This window comes from Elgaria multicarinata, chromosome 18 (assembly GCF_023053635.1).
Source record: "Elgaria multicarinata webbii isolate HBS135686 ecotype San Diego chromosome 18, rElgMul1.1.pri, whole genome shotgun sequence".
NCBI lineage: Eukaryota > Metazoa > Chordata > Lepidosauria > Squamata > Anguidae > Elgaria > Elgaria multicarinata.
Window position 1 is genome coordinate 321,781 of NC_086188.1, and position 18,611 is coordinate 340,391.

Sequence of the window (18,611 nt, forward strand, 5' to 3'; positions counted from 1 at the left end):
TCTCACACACACGCACATCCCAGCACTGCTAATTTAAAAGGAAAAAAGATCCCATCAACAACCTGCTGCAGAAAGGGAAGGCAAAAGGCATCATCCGATAGTAGCACCCTTTTTAACGTGCAACATCTCTGGCCTTGTACCGCTCGGTCTCTTTGGGGCTGCTGTGCTAGAGGTTCCCCAATTGTATGGTGTGCAATTAAGTTACAGAATCAAACAGAAGCTAAGATGGATGGCTTTGCCGGTTCGTGTCCATCTTCCGACGCCCACCCAGCTAGGAGGGCTCTCGCAACCCAAACGCTTTGGAAAGAGGCTTGGTGTGTGCGTGCGATGCTGTAGACAGGAGCCGAGGAGGCCGGCCAGCTTGGCAGCCCACAGCAGCTGCTGGAAGGCTCTTCAGCTGGGAACGTTTGAGTCGCCCTTCTGGATGGGCTGCGAGGTCCAGCGAGCGCCATCTGCACGCGGAGCGGGAAGGAGCCCAATTGGCAGAGGGTGCCTGGGCCTCAGAGCTCGCATGAATTAGGCCCGGCCCCCACACTTTGTAGCCTGGCTGACGCTACGCTGGGCATCTGTTCTGGCTCTGAACGTCAGCGCACACAAACACGGGCGCATCAGGTCAAGATGCATCTAGTCCCAACATTCTGTCTCCGCTAGCGACAAGCCAGGAACGCCCAAGCAAAGAACTGCCCTCCTGTGGCACGTCTCTAGCGCCTAGCCCTCGGAGGCATCCTGCCGCAGAATCCAGAGGCTCCGCTCGGGTATTGCAGCTAATAGCCCTTTGCAGATGCGCCTTCTTGAATACCGCTCTGCACCATCAGAAACGCCCCCTTCCTGGGGCACTGTGCTGTGGACCTCACACCCAGGGTGGGCGGATGATGCTGGCAGCATTGCACGAAGGCAGCCCTGCTGGCAGCAGTGTACGGGCAAAGCGCCGGCATAGGCCGCTTGCCCTGGCCACGCCCCAAGGAGGGCCCCCAAGTGCAGGCGGCTGTGCCAGCCAACCGTTCTAGCAGCTGGAGTGTGTCCAGAGGAGGGCAACAAGGATGATCGGGGGGCTGGAGACAGAGCCCTCTGTTTAGCCTGGAGAAGACGAGAAGGCTGAGGGGAGACAGGAGAGCCCTATTCAAATACTTGAAAGGTTGTCACATGGACGAGGGCCGGGACCTCTTCTCCATCAGCCCAGAGTGCAGGGCACGGAATCATGGGCTCAAGTTAAAGGAAGCCAGATTCCAGCTGGACATCAGGAAAAACTTCCTGACTGTTAGAGCAGTATGACAATGGAATCAGTGACCTAGGGAGGTTGTGGGCTCTCCCACACTAGAGGCCTTCAAGAGGCAGCTGGACAACCCTCTGTCAGGGATGCTTTAGGGTGGATTCCTGCATTGAGCGGGGGGTTGGACTCGATGGCCTTAGAGGCCCCTTCCAGCTCTACCATTCTATGATTCGGTCTCCACCTGACTGTGTGTGGGGGGGTGTTGTTTCCTTAGGCTATACAGGACTCACATACACAACACCATCTTGCCAGTGCTTCTACTGTCGGAGGCAGCAAGCAAAGCTGAGTCGCATGCAAAATAATTTCATAACTGACAGCCTTGATCAACAATGGAGAAATGGATGCCCTGAGGCGCAGGAAGAATAAAAATAAATAAATCCAAGCCAGATCTTCTTTCCAGCAAATGACACCGAGCGCCTGCCTGCTCGTGCTTTTCCGGCATCTCTGTAAATGCTGTCTGGCTGCTGTGTTCCTCTCCGGGGAGCGTCTCGTCCCCCCCCCCCCCCGCCTCGCCCTTCGCTTGCCGTCATCGGCCTCCGTCAAAGAGAGCCGGCTGGGTGAGGCAGCTGTGCGCCCCAGATGCCAGGCGGAGGGAGGGGGAGCGCCTCGATGGTTTGCAGAGGTGGAATTCTCACTGCTCTCTCCCCCCCTCCTCCTCCTCCCCCCTTTTGAAAGTTTCCTTACGACTTCTGGCCTATGGGAATCTGGAGAACATTCCCACCTCTGCTCCCGTTCCCCTCGGGTTCCTATTTCGGGCAGACGGTAGCACGCCTCGGGAGAATTACGGCTGGGCTGTGTTTGCACGGCCGTGCTCTTTCCCAGGAGGGCCAGCTCACCCGCCAAGCTGCTTGCTTGCCTTCTTGGAGCATGGGCCCAGGGCAGCGGAGGGAGCTCTGCTTTCACAAGGAGATTGCTTTGTTGCCTCCACCGTCAGCTGGGAGAGGAGCCCTCGCTGGCAACCCTCAGCAGGGTTTCGTACTCTGGCTGTAGCTCCTGCACCCCCGAGACCCACCTCGGTGGGCAAGGCTTGGCGTGAGCGGAACTGTCCTCTTCCATCCAGGCTGAGAAGAAACCGGAGCATACTGAGAACACGAGTCCATAAGTGGAGCCCTGCTGGATCAGGCCAAGGGTCCATCCAGTCCAGCATTCTCTTCCCACGGTGGCCGACCAGCTGCCCGTGGGAAATCCACAAGCAGGACCCACGAGTGCACAAGCAGCACCCTCCCTCTCGGGCCCTGCAGCGACTGGTGCAGAGAGTCAGGCTGCCGCTCGTCCTGGAAGCCACGTATTGCTATCCTGACCAGTAGCCACTGATGGCCTCATCCTCCATGTGCAAGATCTGAAGGGAGCCAGTTGGGAGAAGAAGACCCGCTGCAGAGGGAGGACCAAGGAGTCAGCCGCAGAGAATGGAGGGCCCGTTTCAAACAGCTGGCCAGGTTTAGGGACCGCAGGGCCTGGGAGAGCTCCAGGAGGTGATCCCATGAAGACCCAACAGGTCCAAGCGAGGAGCCGACATCTGCTGTGACTCTCCGGTTGCCATCTGTTCACTTCAGGCTCCACCCATCCAGGCGGGGCTTAGAGCAGATCCAGGGTACCACCTCCTGCTTCCCTACAGCCGACCTTGTGTTTCCTTGTGTGGGTAGGAGAGCGGCTAAAGTAAGGTCCTGTGTTGGCCTGGTGGGACATGACTTTCCCTCTCCCCGATCCTATGGAGAACCTCCCAGTATGTCTTTATTTATTTATTTTATTTTTTTATTTAAGGATTTTTATGCCGCCATTCAGCCAAAAAAGGCTCTTACGGCGGCTTACAAAAGTGTTTCTTGACAGTCCCTGCCCACAGGCTTACAATCTAAAAGACATGACACAAAAGGAAAGGGGATTGGGAGGGAGGAGGAGGAGGGGGGAAATGTCTTTGGCCAAGACCCTCTCAAGGTGGGTTGTTTCTTCGTCCAGCTCCCTCAACTCCTGAAGGGAGAGTTGATGGGGAACATGGGGGAGTGGTTGCGTTCCTGCTCCAGGTTTTGGGTTGAAATTTATACATCTAGGTAGGTCTCCTTCTGCTCACCCACCCACCCACCCACACATTTTGTTAGATAATTTCCTTCTGTAACAGCTGTGTGGAGGCTTTGTCCTCACATTCTTTATCTGATCGGCTGAGTACTTTCTTTTTCTTTCTTAATGGTTGTGCGGGAAATACGTTGCCGCGTGAGTGTGTGTGTGTGTGTGTTCTGAACACTCCAAGCAACATGGGGTTAGATGGGTTTTGCTCACCCAAGAGATTGGCAGAGACTTTCAGCAGGAGAAGCTGCCCTCTTCCGTTGTGGGCATTCAAGGCAGTGTTGTTTTGGTGGAACCTGACGCTTTTCGATGGGCCGTGTGGGTGGAGCGGTGGTGGGTTTTTTTGAGAAACTGGCACAGAGATTTCCTTATCCCAAGAGGAACCTTAATCAAACTTGACTCCCCCCCGCCCTCCACTCCATGGACAGCAGAGGCTTTTTAAAAAAGCATTACCCAGCCCCAAATAAAACACAAACGCTCACCCGAAGCTGCTGATTTTTTCCTAAACTGATGCTTGAGGATTTGACGTCTTAAGAATTCGTGCTGACGTGCTGAGGTTACTAATGCTAAGAGACTGCCCTCGGTTTTAAGTTCTGTTTCGTTGGATATTGTGCCAGGTGTTACAAGAGGCAGATTTCACGTCTGTCTGTCTGTGTGTCTGTGCGTGTGTGTGTGTGTGTGTGTGATGGGGGTGGTTTAAATATGGATGGACAAACTCTTAACCTTGCCAGGTCTGGTGTGTTTTTTAAAACCACCCCCCACACACCACCCCCCTCCCTTGTACGAGAGCCACCACAAAGTGTGTGTCCTGCCAAAGGACCCAGCTCCGCATCTGCCCCTTCCGCCCCCCCCCCCGCCCCGTTCTCCCCTATTTAGTAATGCAGATATATGTGATGTGTCAGGCTGTCACCTAAATAAGCAATTTTAAGCGAGTGAGTTTTAATTGGATAATTAATTGATTATAGCGTGATAAATTTGCATAGGACTAGAATGAGAAACAAAACCACACTTCCTTAGTTGTAGGCGGAGCCTGCATACATTGGAGCCAGCTTCCAAGAGGCCTTTCCCTCCAGGGTGAGAGAGGGTGTGTGGGTGTGGGTGTGCGTGCGTGCGTGCGTGCGTGCGTGCGTGCGTGCGTGTGCCTCCTCTAAGGCAGAGCTCGGCACCTGCGGTTGTTATAAGACGTAAGTCCAATTATTATTATTTTAAAAGGGTGTTGCCTGACTATTTGGGGCGCCCAGCCAGCACTGGGTCTCCCATGCTGGGCAGCTAGGTCCCAGTGCCGCCATTTTAATTCCCCTCCGTACAGTGGAGTGTCAAGTGCTGTGGGGCATTGTGGGAGATTAAAATGGCTGCCGCCCTTAGAGCACAGCTGCTGCCATTGAATGCCAAGATGGGCCCTCCATGCAGAAGGGGGACGTTTCCCCCTCAAGTTTGGCTACCGTGGCCAGAGACGTGGAGCCACCGTGCGGAGAAGCCGAGTGCCCCGCCTATCCCATCTCGGCACGTTTCAGCAAGGCAAACAGGGCGGAGAGCTGTGGGTCTCACACCAGAGATGTCTGCGCCCAGCTGGCCGCCGTGGGAAGCAGGGGCCTGCGCTAGAAAGGCCGTGGGTCCCGCCCAGTGGGGCTCCCGCCTGCTTGCCCTCCCACCGTCTTGCCATCGCCACTGCTCTTGTTCCTGGCCGCGCGCTGCGTTGCCGGTGGCCGGTGAGAACTGCCGGGGGTCAGACACGGCAGCAGGGCCACCTTTTGCGAAATGCAGCCCTTCCTGCTTTGCCGCCCCCTCCTGTCTGTCGGCCATGCTGGCCGGGAATTCTGGGAGTCGCAGTGCAACACTCCGGCAGGAGAGGGGTCCCGTCGCTTGCAGACCCTCCCTTGCCTGCGGGCCGCGCTCAGGCCTAGCTTTGCTTTGGGCGCCATCGTTTGCACCTGCTCTGTGCGTGCTCGGATTCTTCCCCTCCCACTCCCTCTCCCTCTCCCTCCCTGTCTTCGCCTTGCCTGACCCTTTTTTTCTTTTCTTTTTTGGCATTTCCAGCCTGTTTGTTTATGCAAAAAATGGAAGACGCAACTCCAGTTCTTCACTGGATGTTCAGAATAGCTCTACTGCTCATTTCCTCACCATGCAAAGTTGAACTATTTTTAATTGGGATGAGAGGGCAGGTGAGCGGATACGAGTTTATTGGGCCGGCAGAGGCGGGGGGGGAGATGCTTTTTTTGAGTGCAAAAATTGCCTTTCCCAAAGGCCTGAGCACCTGGGAGATGCGTTTTAGCTGAAGCCCCTTTACCCTAATGAATAATTCTCCGAAACTAAGGCTACTGGAGGAGCGTGGCTCAGAGCACTTAGGTTGGCCGGCCGCAGCCAGCGGCCCCGGGGCTCTGGCCCCTGCCTCTACTCGGCCTGGGGGCAGCTGCGCCCTCCTCCAGGGTGTTGTGCGCTATGGAAGGCCCTCAGCGGATCTCTGTACGAAAGCACTTGCACTTTAAAAGTCCTGTGACTCGCCCAGTGATTTGAGCACATGGCGACATCTCCAGGGTGTATGGAAATCTCCCCACCGTTGCCGCCGTGGAGCTGTGCAAAGCCACTGCTGCCACCTGGGAAGTGTCCTGGGGAGGTGCTGAGATCCCTGACACCCCCTCACTGGAGGAAGAACGTTTGTTTAGACGGCCTGTCGGGCTCGTTTTCCACAAGCTGAGAAGTGGGCGTGGGGGCTTGTTTGGATGATCTCTCGTGCACCGTCCATCCCAAGGAGTTGCCCAGTTGGGCGAGTTTGTCCCGGCAGGTTCCCTGCTGTCAGGGAGATGAGCCGAGCCGCCGCGGCCAGTCTGCTGCTGCCAGGGGTCTCACCTTCCGCTCCCCTCCCCCGGAGGCACGTGCTCATTTGAGGCTGGCGTGAGGACAAGCGGAGCGAGCGACGCCTCCTGCGTGGAGCACCAGGTGTCGGCCGGTCGGTGCTGGTGCTGCACAGGGGGCGGGCGGTGGACTCCCCTCTCTTCCGGCGCGAGGTTCTCCCCTCGAGTCCGGGGCCCAGGCAGCTGGTGGCAAGCAGCGCTCTGGGGCGGACGTTCATGTCCAGGCCCTCAGCCTACGCTCAGCCCACACAGGTGTGCAAAGACCCCTAATGTAACAGGAATGCCGTAAGCCTCCAGTGACCGACACGGAACTCCAGAAACGTCTCCTGAGTGTGGGGGGACACTCGGTCGATCATCCGAAGGGCCACAGGCCCAGGAAACCGCGCCGTGCTGACTCACGGCGTTTATGCGCTGCACGGAGGCGAAGGCCGCATCCTGAAGAGCCCGCAGGCAGCCCTGTTCCCACGTGGGGCCGGGCTGGCTCAGCCGCAGCCAGATCCCTCCACCCCGTGCCTTTGGATCCTGCTCTGGCCGCAGCACGTGACTCCCCTGAGCATGTGAATCGGACCCGGCCTGAGGAATAGCCAGCGCCGGCCTCTCTCTCGTCTCCAGTCACGGGCCAGCTTTCTGTCTGCTTTCCAAGCCGTGCCGCTTCCCATGTTATGGATAGTCTGTCTGGGAAACCTGACAGGAAAATGCCTCTAATCCGAACGACACTGTTGATCGGTTGCTGGCGCTGGTTAGGCGGGGGCCAGCGGGGGGGGGGGGAGAGAACTGGATCGAGGCTCTGTGCCACTCCGTCACGGCCCCTGCTCTGTCGGAACCCCGCCAGGTACAGAGATTGTTTCGGGAGATGTAATGGAAAGTCCGCCTCTGGCCAGCCCTGCGTGATTCAGCTGCATCCTGTGCTTCGTCTTTAATGGGGAACGGAATTAGATGAGGCCTCCTCGACCTCTGGCGATGCTGGCTTTGGCTGGGGCCCCCTCTGCACTTCAGATTGCAGGCACGCCTTGGACGGCTTTGCGGTTGGATAGGATTCAGCGGAGCCTCGCTCCTGCCTGCGGAGGCCCCACCCCACCCCACCCCACACTTTTTGAGTGTTTTTAGGTGGTTGCCCCAGGATCAGGGGAGTGTGGACCTTGGCAGCGGTGGCTTTGCTAAGGCTGTGGACAGACCCACGCTCTTTGTGTGGGTGCTTTCATTGCCAGGACCTAAGAAAAGCCACGCTGGATCAGACCAAAGGCCGCTCAAGTCCGGCATTCTGGTCCCACGGTGGGGGCTGAGATTTCTCTCTAAGTGCGATGGTGTGCAGGATTGCATCTCCCCAATGAGCTGCCCCCTTTCTTGGAAGAAAACCCAGAAATAGGAATGAAGGCTGGCCAGTCATGATGTGTGATTTGCAGGGTGCAAAAATCAGTGGCAGGCAGGGAATGCAAAACCAGGCAGGCAAACAAGCAAGTAATGACGCCCCACGCTAACTGGGCGGCAGAAGGAGGGGGGCAGGACTTGCGCACCGAGCGACGGAGTCTGTCGGCCCTCATGCATGTCTGGCTGTGTCTAGATGCAGTGACTTCAGGCAGAATTACGCATTCCCGTAGCTGCCCCCCTCCGCCCTCCCGTTGTCTCTAGTCAGCCTTGGGTCCGTGCCGGCTCCCTGGCCCCTCCGCCCAGCTGATGCAGTCAAGAGTGAAACCATCCTAACTTTGACTATTTGCACAATCAAAAGTGCAACGTCAGTGCAGGGATTTGGGGGCTCTTGTTCTTGTCCTTTGCAGGGGAGGGGCTGCTCCCTGCTTTAGCCCAAGGCAAGGCAACTCCCTGACAGATGGTGCAAGCTTTGCTTCCCAAACCAGTGCATCAGATTTTGTGCCCCAGCCAGAAAAAGAGATGCTCATCGCTTCCCTCTTCACAGCCCCTGCCCTTCGTTTCACAATCTGAAAATATCCTGGAGGCCCATATATTATTTAGACGTTATTAGAGGCTGGATTTCATGTCACAGTCGGTGTAAGCAGTGATTTGCAGCAGCAGTGAGACTAGGTCATGCTTTAAAAGGAAGGAAGGAAGTTGAAGAGAGGAAGGAACCTACAGCATTCGAAACTGTCAGTGTGGATCAATTTAGAAGTCTGTCTCAGGTGGCATGAGATGCTGCTTTCTGTTTTCTCTATTTCGCAATGGGTTTATTCTCAAATCATTACTTTCAAGACTGGCTGGGCGAGGCATGGTGTGGCGAATGGATGTGGTGTCGTTAATGTCGGGCGTGAAGACACAGATATTAACTTTTAGGCCACTGCAGTGGATCAGCAATTAAATTATGTGAGCATTCTTTACACTTAATGATTTAATAACTGGAGCATTTTCGTCCCCACATTTGCTTAGCCTAGCAGAGAAATCAACATTGGAAGATGTTAAGGCAAATTTAAAAAAGAAACCATCCTATTCACATTTAAAGCACATTTTTGAAGATTCTAGCCCGTATGAAGCTTTACTGTTGACAGAAGGGTTGTTTATACAGAGAAGTCTTTCAGGCTATCAGAGGCTTGTTAATTGATGCTCACCTGTGGTATGTAAGAATCACCTCTGGGCGACTAGGCAAGGAAGAGAATTGATTGGCATCTTGACAGATAACACATGCTGGTCTTTCGCTAAAACATCTTAAGCCTCAGGTTCCACCAATCCCCCGGTCTGTGTCATGTCTGCTTGCTGCTGCTTTTCCCTTTTTGCTTCTTAGTGGCTCTTTCGATCAACTTGAAACAAAGAGAAATAATAAGCAGTTAGGCAATGAAGAGGCTGTTAATAGCTATCCTTCTCCCTCAATATCACGAGACGTATTGATGGCCACCAGTTTGGATGGCTTTAAAAGGGGGGTGGGTGAATTCATGGCTACTAGCCCTTATGGCTCTGTGCTTCCTCCAGTATCAGAGGCAGCAACCTGTATGTACCAGTTGCTGGGGAACCTGGGCAGGAAGGTGGTACTGCACCTGTGACCTGCTTGTGGGCTTCTGGTCAACAGCTGGCTGTCCACTGTGTGAACAGAGTGCTGGACGAGATGGGCCCTGGGTCTGATCCAGCCTCAGGGCTCTTCTGATGTTCAACTCCAAGGGAAATCAAGAGAGTCAAAAATAGCCATTGCCAATTACATCTGGAGGCCCTCTCTGCCTCCCCCTCCGGAGCCATTCCCTGTCTGCGGATAAGGTGGGGGCGAGCGGGCCTTCCTCGTCGAGGCCCATGTTCCCTCACGGGTCATCTCTCTGGCACATGTGGGCAGTAAGGGGGGCGAAGCCAGCCATGGGCAGAGCCACAACCAAGGATGGGTGAGTCTGCCCGGCACCCCCTTTCTCTGCCTCTCCCCCATCTCTGCATGCTCTCTCTGGCATGGCACCCTCCCTGCCAAACAGATGCTTTTGCCAGATGTGGAGATGGTGATGACAGTAGGGGAGAAATGGTAGAAGAATGGGCTAGTGAAGGAAAGCAACAGAACTACGGGAAACTGAATTGTTCCTGTTATTTCAGGAACAATTACTTTCGTTTAAAAATCCCCAGAAGGGCAAACTCATAACACCAAGGCCTCCGTTATAAATTGGTATTTCTGAGAATTCATAACTTTCTATTCCTCCACAGCTGGCTCTTAACAAATTTAATCTTCTAAGGATCAATTTCTTTATAACAATCATTTTGGCAATGATTTGATTGCTGGGCTCACCGTCCTGTACCTCCACCTTTTAAAGGTTTTGCAGCATCTATTTCAAGCAGATCCCTTTTGTTTTAGATTATTTTCACCTCTTCCTGTCTCTTTTTTCTCTTTGTTTCTATATTATCCACATATATTTTTAACCAGGTATTTTTAGCTTAAGGTTGCAGAGGGATGAGGGTCAAGAGCAGGCTGGAAAGAGAAAGAGAGCAATGGCAGAGAAGGGCGGGGAGAAGGAGGCTTGAAGGGAAAGAATTGGAGTGGCCAAATAGGTTGTGTTGTTGACCAGAAACAGAGGATTTGTTGCAAACCTATAACTTGTGTGTTTGGTGGGAGGTGGTTTCTTCAAAAAAGAAAGAAAACATATAATGAAACATTTAATTAAAACTGGATTGCCAGAGAAATGTCTGTGCTCCAAAAGGTGATTTGCACAGGAAAATGGAAGTCAGCCCCCTCCCACACTTAAAACATTTAAACTTTTTGTTTGTTTGTTTGTTACCGATTAACAAAAACCTTGTTTATGTGTGGCCATTCTGCCAAGGCACCCAAGGTGATTTATAGTTGAAAACAAGAGGCTGCCATCTAGGCCCAGGAGGTAGAATTCAAAAGCGAAGCTGGAAGGGAAGAGCAATGCCAGCCAAGACAGGTACCGATTCAGTGGTATAGTGACCAGATGATGCAAGCCAGCACGGGAGGCAGTTCTGGCAGGGGAGGGGGCCCAGTCGGTTGGTCCTAGCCCGGCTGAAGGAGGGAGGGAGGGAGGGAAAGAGGGAGCGCTGTAGTCCCCCGTCGCCCCGCTCAGGGCCAGCCCCAAGGCCTTTTGCGCTTGTGATGGCGAGCAGGATGGTGCCTCCCCCATTCCCCAATGGTCCGGTGATGGAACAGGCTCCCCCCGCTAAGTGAACGCAGGGGGCTGGCCGCTTAGTGCACAGCCCTCTCCTCCAACTCCTTGCTGCCACCTCCCAGCAACTGCCTCCTGAGGCGAGCGCTTCACTCTGCCTAATGGCAGGGCCGGCCCTGGGTCTCGCCATTTTTCTGGGTGTCCTGATCCCTGGGAAGCAGAAAAGCATCACCACCTCCTCCTTTCTCTGGTGCCCTGCTGCAGGTGAGAGGATCCCGTCGGCGGGATGCTGTCTCCACCTTGCCCGCAGCGCAGGGGTGTGGGGCTGGAGGGTGCCGCTGGCTCTGTTGCTGCGGGCAGACAAAAGCTTTGCACCGTCTGCCATTAGCAAAGAGAGAAGAAGGTCTGGACTTGCCTCTCACCCTCTGTTTCACTACGTCTTTGCAGTCGGAATTATTCCATGTGGAGATTAGATCTCGTGTGATTCTGCCCACTGCTTCCCGACCTGCCGCTTATACAGAGCAGGCTGAGATCAGCCGTCATTTTGCTTTTGTTTCATTCCGTTTCTCAGGCATGTAATAGCTCTCTTATGTTAATTTTCCAGTGGCCATTTAGAGTACGATCCTTACTGCCATTAAAGTTTAAAATCGCCAATTTGTTGCTGGGAACATTGTGAGAGGAACATGCACGGCTGCCACATTTAATATGTCAGGAAAGACTGAAATTCAATATTCGTTTCCCATTAATGCTAGTAGAAGAAATAAGATCTTGTTTTGTGAGTTCGTATTAAAACCTGGGATGATTTGGGGTGGGGGTGGGGTTGTGAGTGTATTTCGTCCTTTCCTTTCCTATTTTTTTGTTCCCCTTTCTTTTAATCTTTTATTTTCCTTTCTTTGGCTACTGTGAGTAGGTATTTGACTGTCCTGTGGCCTGTAGCAAGATTTAATAGCTACGGTGCAGCTGGATGGCGTTTGGCCCTATTCCATCCTTCTGCTGTAATAAATGTTAGGCTCCTAATGAGCGCTTAAATTCAAAAGGTGACGTCAAACTTCATCTAATAATGGGAAGAGGATTAAGTCTCATAAATGCAGCTGCCCCTTTCAGCGAGCCCTGTGTCTCTCCCAGTTGCACGTCTGCCTGCCATTTCTGGTCTCTCTGTGTGTGTGTCCAGGGCTTCTTGTGTCAGTGGCACTCCCTAGGACAGTGGTTCTCAACCTTCCTAATGCCGCGACTCTTTAATACAGTTCCTCATGTTGTGGTGACCCCCAACCATAAAATTATTTTCATTCTTCTCTGCACGATCCATTGTCATGGGATGGTTTGCTAATGAAAATAATACATAACGATAGCCTTAATAATACAAAAGATGATACATGACATAGTTCAGTCAATACAGTTTCCTAAGACCATCGGAAATATATGTTTTCCGATGGTCTTAGGCGACCCCTGTGAAAGGGTCATTCGACCCCCAAAGGGGTCCCGACCCACAGGTTGAGAACATCTGCCCTAGGACTTCCTAGTGCTGTGTGCAGGGGGCGTTAATTGGCAGTTTAGATGGGGTAAGGGGCGGATTCCACAATCGGCTGTGAAGCTGTCTAAAGAGCCATGGCCCAGCTCAACTGGCAAAATTGGTTGGGAGTTCCCCCCACCCCATGCGAAACGTGCCCACCTCAACTGTCTTTCTCCAAAATGCCCTGCGACTCTGAGCGTCATGTTTGGGGTCTTGACAGTAGATTCAGAAGCCGGAGACCCTGTTTATCCGGGCTGACCACCCTCCCTCCCCAGTCACCACCAGGAAGCCGTGTTGGGCCAGCAAAGCACGGACGGCCTCACCGAGAAGGGCACCCAGGAAGGCCGCGTCACTGGGCAGGACAAGGGAATTCCGAAGGGCTTCTGCAGCCCACCTGTTCTCTGTGTGTGTGGGGTGTGTGTGTGCATGTGCGCTACCTGGGCACTTGAGGTGGAGTATCACAGTTACTAGTCTTTGAAAAGGAAGCAACTCTTTGAGGACTTTCGTAAGAGCAAGGATGTAGGAAGAGCGCCACTGGATCTAGCCCAAGGTCTTGGTAGCCGAGCGTTCTGTTCCCACAGGGGCCGGGCCGGTGCCTACGGCAAGTCCACAAACGGAACGCGAGGGCAGCAGCACCATCCCGCCCATGTTCCCCAGGAGCAACTGATGTTCTGGGGTGTGTGTGAAAGATGTCTTCCTCTCCACTTTCTCTGCAGCATGCCTACACCATGATGCCCCCTCCGCCGTGTTCGTTCCTTTTTCTACACCAAAGAGCTCCAAATGCTGTAACCTTTCCTCTTAGGGGAGTTGCCCAAGCCCCATGGTCATTTTGGTGACACCCTTTCCCCATTCTGCACTACCTTGTCCCCCACCCCTGGTTGTCTTCTTTTTTTAGGTTAATACCCCTCTCCTTTTACATGAACCCCTAGTTATCCAAACAATTCACGTATCCCCAGAGCATTGCATCGAGAAGGCAGTACTGCATGCTTTGCAATGTCATGTTTTTTGCTGTGAATGGGGAAAAAATCCATTTAGCAACCGTAGGCCCAAGCCTCTTGGGATCGCTTTCCAGCTTAACTGTTACATTATAATTTCTAATAGCATTGATAGCATTTACAGTCTTGTTCAGCTGTCTCTGTGTTTGTGTGTGTGTGTGTGTGTGTGTGTGTGTGTGTGTGTGTGTGTGTGTGTATGAGAGAGAGAGAGAGTAAAATGCCTGATTCTCCTTCTGCACTTGGTCTTTCCTATGCTCAGAAGTATTTCCTCCTCACACTAGTCTTCAGGGGCATACTTGACAACTTCTTAAAAGCCAAAGTGGGAAGATTCCTTACTAAAGTAAGGAAATTAAAGTAAGGAAAGTAAATTAAAACAAAATATGAGGAAGTATGTATTAATAATATTTCTTTAGACCCTATTCCTAAATGCACACTAAAAAAAAGGAGGGATGTGGTAAAACATTTTATACAACCATGTTTTGAGAGAAAACATACATTTGAGTCTAGTCTATCTGCAGAGCCTGAACTTGGCAATCTTTCCTCAATTTGCAGAAGTTAAAAAGTTCCACTTGAATAGCTTGGCTAAAATCTAGAATGGAGCAAAGCAAACTAGTTTACAACCCAGCTGATTTCCTTTGCAAAGCTCTTGCAAAGTGCTTTATTTAGCAAATGTGTTACTAAATCATCTTAATTCTCAATAACACTGAGGGAACTCGTGTGAAGGTGAAGCCCTCCAGATCCATGCCAGGCCCAAGGCTAGGTCTACACGACTGCTTTGTAGCGGTCTGATAACGGTTGGGCACAATCCGCATTCCATATACTGCTTTCATAGCGTTATTCCCTGCTTTTTAGTCCACGTTCATAATGATTTGACACAAGATGTAGCTCTGGCCCAGGCTTCTGCTTCCTGACCCTGTGTCTCTCTCTCTCCCCCCCCCCCCCCACCCCCAGCATTTCCCTCCGTCTTACTCTACTGCAGGGTTGGGGAACCTCTTTCATCCTGAGGCCCAATTCAGTTCCAGACCTTAAATCTCTTACTGCTAGTAATTAAGCCTTAGAGGCATGTCAACCAAGCAATAAAGAGTTGAGGGCGATGTTTATAGTGTCCGTTTTCTTCCTGAGGAGAGTGCACTGAAGGCTTAACGTGCCCTTATAATCATTGATTCAATTTCAAATGTATGGATTGAGCAGGGGATGCAGAAGCAAGCACACAGGCTGGGCTGGATTTGAAACAGCATCTGTCCAATTTCTTCAAAATCCCACTTGCTTTTGTTAACTGCTTGCCTGATATTTCTAGCAGCTCGCCTGGATTAGGCAGAAGACTGGTCTTACTGGGCGGATGTGTATGTCTGAAAGCGCATTCCAGTGTGGCTTGTGTGCAAGAACTAGCAAAGAGCCCGTTGCGAAGCCCCAGTTCTTCCCGAAGTACCAGACTGCACAAAACAGCTCAGAGACAGCAGGGAACATCCCTTTCCCTCTTGCAACCCTGTGCATTAGGTAGATCCAATTTCCTGAGCAGGATTAAAATGCAATTCAACCTCATGCCATGGAAATGGCTGATTTTCCTTGTTATTATTTCATAATGCTCATTTATTCAGACCCCAAATGGAAGGGTGTCTAATGCCTGTTTTTCAGTCTGAAGTACAGTCCTGCACTTTGGCTGTGTCTGTCTGAGAGATTACCTGTTTGTGTAATTTTCCCTATTTCAGTTCCCAGCTTCCTGCAGTTTTTATTGCTTTCATGTTGATGGTCGTCTGTTCTATTCTTTCTTTAATGTCCTTTAAAAACACAACCACCCACCGAGGAAGCAGGTTAGAAATTCCTCCAGGGTAGAATTATACTATTTCAATTCATCTTTTAAAATATATATATATATATATATATATATATATATATATATATATATATTCCTTGGGTGAATTTTGGCTCATGCCTGTTTCGGTTATAAATATCATGGCTGTGTTTGATAATATTAATTAAGAGCGGCTTAATGAGATTATCCCCACCCTGTTCTGGAATGTTCTCCTGATGGATTAGCCTGTCACAGGAATTATGTGGGTCAGTTTGTGAGGGGAGGAATGGCAGCCTCTGCAGAGCCGCTTCCCTCCCGGTTCTGTCACGCCGGGGAAATTTCCTCCGGGTTTTCTTCTGACAGGTATAATAGCAATTTAAAAGCAGTAAAAAGGCATGAAACAAGAAGCTGGAAATGAGGGGGGAGCAGTTGTTTATCATGCAGCGCTAGACAGCTAATTTATTTAGGGCTTCTGAGGGAGTCAGGATGGGCCTGCTTTATTGCCACTTTAATGAAAAAGACTTGGAGACGGTGTTAGGGTTGCCATGGGGATGCCACCGGAAAATGGCCTCTCCCGTGGCGGGCGGGCGAGCTCTGCCCTCGTGGCCACGCTGGCAAGCACTTGCCACCAGCCGCTTGCCACCAGGCGCTGGCTCCCCACGGAGACTGAGGACTTGGTAGAAAAGGCGATGAGCATTTGCCAGTGTTACCACAGAGTTAGCTTTGGTGGCCTTGCTCTAGCAACCGAAATGTGTGCTTCGTATCATACCGGAAGAACATCTTGCTGGTTTATGCTGTCAGGTTTTATTCTGTTCTTGGCTTTTATTACCTTTTTCTAGTATTTTTATCTGAGCTGCCTGGAAGGTGTGTGTGGGGGGGGGGGACTTCTGGGGGGCTGAAAAGTGTCACATAAAGAATCAGATAGATAATAACGCCTCAGGCCTCCAACCCTCTGAAAGGAACATGGGCAAAAGTCACTCTGGGATCATTCTCCCATCTCTCTTCACAAAGTGGGATTTTTCACCTCAGTTCTCACATCCTGAAGCTTTTCTAAGCAGATTCAGATTTACAACTGAATGACACTGCTGTCACCCCCCCCCCCCAGTGTCCTTTTTGGGGTGGGGTGGGGTGGGGTGAGGAGGAAGAGCTGGCGGCCCTCCGTGCGAACGCTCCCACCCCTGAGAGGGGCGTGAGGACGCCTGGCGCTCTCTTGGATTTGCCCATAGGGTTGCTAAAGTGACCTCCGATGTGGGAAACAGCCACGGTCAGTCTGTAAAAACCGTCCCTAAGAATGTGGGTGTTCAATTCAAAACACTCTTTCCCCCCAAAACATACTCTGTGGCTTCCTTCAGACGCCTCAGGACTGACTCCTCCTGTGAAGCCTTTGGCACAAGACCCTGCGGGTGGTGGAGTCCTACGGCTCCCAGCATTCCCCAGCCAGCCATGAGGGAAATAAAAAGCTTGTCTCTGCACGTGTGCAGAGTGCATTTCTCTCACCACTGAGTAATGAATTCGGCTGATGCTTGTCTTAGATTAGGGGGCAACGGTTTCTCCTGGCAATTCTTGAGCCCCGGTACACCTCATCCTACAAATTAAGCCCCAGGACTTTCCTGCACTGGACAAGGGAGCAGGAGAGGTACGAGAAACCTTAACTGAACCTTTCATAAGTAGGAGTTATTGTGACATCAACACCCAGCCTGATTTTAAAAAGCAACTACGTTTTGCTGGAGAAAAGGCATTCAGCTTCTCTCTCTCGCACGCTATTCAGCCTTAGCGCCCTAAAACAAGGGTAGTTTTGCTGAGTCGCTACCTCTGGCACTGCTTCTTGGGAGAACGGAGGCACTAAGGGCCTGATCCTGTGAGGGACCATAGGTCCTCCTCGAGCGGCCAGCCAAGGCTGACTCCCATCAGGAACTGTGAATACTGAGCGCTTGGCAAGGGTGCAGAAGCAAATGGGTCCTGGGGGAGAGAGAGGGAGAGGGAGAAAAGGAGAGATGGACACGCTGCTCCAAGATGGTGCACTCCATTACGGATATGTCGCTTTGAAGGGGCTGACGGGATTTACCCTGGATCCGGCGTGTGGCCATCTGATATGGGCGCGCACTTTTTTCTCTGCCTCGCTTATGGCTGCTAATGTGACATCGCTGATAGCTAATGGGAAGTTCTGAGGAAAGTCTGGCCAGAGGTGGAACAATTAGTTGGTTTAATGGTCGGTTAATCAACTGAAGCTCTTGTTGGCTAACCAACCGTTGGACTCCATGTTAATGGTCCAGACTTTAAATGGGCAGACTGAAAGTTAAAAGGCACAGCAGCCTATGTTATGAGTCTGTTTTGGCTCTGATGTCTCCCTGTAATGAAGGTCGAAATAGAAAATATTAAAAGATAGCAATTCCTTCTGTCTGAGTGATAGTTTTGGGTTATTAAATTTAGCTAGTATTTATTTATCTGACAGCTCCTATGCCCCATGCAAGACACCTGTACTGAGACTTTGGTCTTGATTATGGGAATACATTCCATAGAATGCAATGGATGGGGCTTTACCTCTGAGAAGAAATTGCACTGGAATTGGTTAAAAAGCAGGTGGACTGGCCATTCTTTACATGGGCTCAAAGAATGGTCAGGAAACTGCATATTTCCTCAACCATTTTGGAGTAAATCTGTATGAGACACTCCTAGGAGCTCCATGCAAAGGTGGATTATACAAATGCTTTTAATTCTTTATGCGGTTAACAGTCCTAGGCGTTTCAGTTTTGAGAAAGGACCAGGCGGCCTGTAGATTTTGCAGAGGAATATGAAACCAGACAGGAGTGGTCTTGGTCTGGCTTCGTGGTTTCCTAGCCATTAGAGGGAACAGAGAAGCTGCTGAGCCTTTGGACCCTTGGCGGCTTTCCCTTCATTCCCCCAAACAGGGCACCTCTTTAAGAGAGAGAGAGAGAGAGAGATTATGGAGCATAACAATGTGATAAAAGCTCTCATCTTTCATCTAAGTATTTTCACACTTCAGCCAAGGAGGAGTTGCATGGAAAAGCCTTTATGGTTAAGCCTGTGAAGCTCACCGAGGCGGTAATATTGATTGCTACTCTGGTAGTGAGTACATCAAGGCCTCTCTGCTGTGGCCAAGGGTGGCTTTGGGGGGACCTTGGCCTAAAGCAGTGGTTCTCAAACTTCCTGCCCTCAGGGAACCCTCTCCAGACACAGAAGCCCTGTATGCTTTGCGGAGGATTCTGGGGGATGCTCTGGGGCACATGCAATGCAATGGGGTGATAGCCAAGCCTGTCCATCACCCCGTATGTGCTGGGACTGTGCACTGCAGCACATCACTGCAGCCGTGTGTGGCAGGGGAAAATGGGCGATGGTGGGCCCTCTCCACCACTACAGAGTGTCTCTCTTTCAGGAACTCTTGGTAAGGCTCCAGTGAATGCAAGTGTTCCCTGATACACGGTTTGAAAGCACTGATATAGGGGCCACCCAGCTGGCTTCTTCCTCATGTCCTTTTGCAGACAGGAGGAATGGAAGCACTTGGGCATTGCTTAGCAACCGTAGCAGCAGCCTTCTCCTCGCGCTTTCAGGTTATGGCCAGAGCTCTGGATATGCTGTGCTGAAAA

The 18,611-nt window shown here is 51.7% G+C and overlaps 1 protein-coding gene across 5 annotated transcripts in view; it reads left to right on the top strand.

Annotated features, from left to right (window-relative positions):
* Window positions 1-18,611, top strand: part of PITPNM2 (phosphatidylinositol transfer protein membrane associated 2) — a 121,447-nt gene that overhangs the window by 43,155 nt on the left and 59,681 nt on the right. The window lies entirely within an intron of this gene.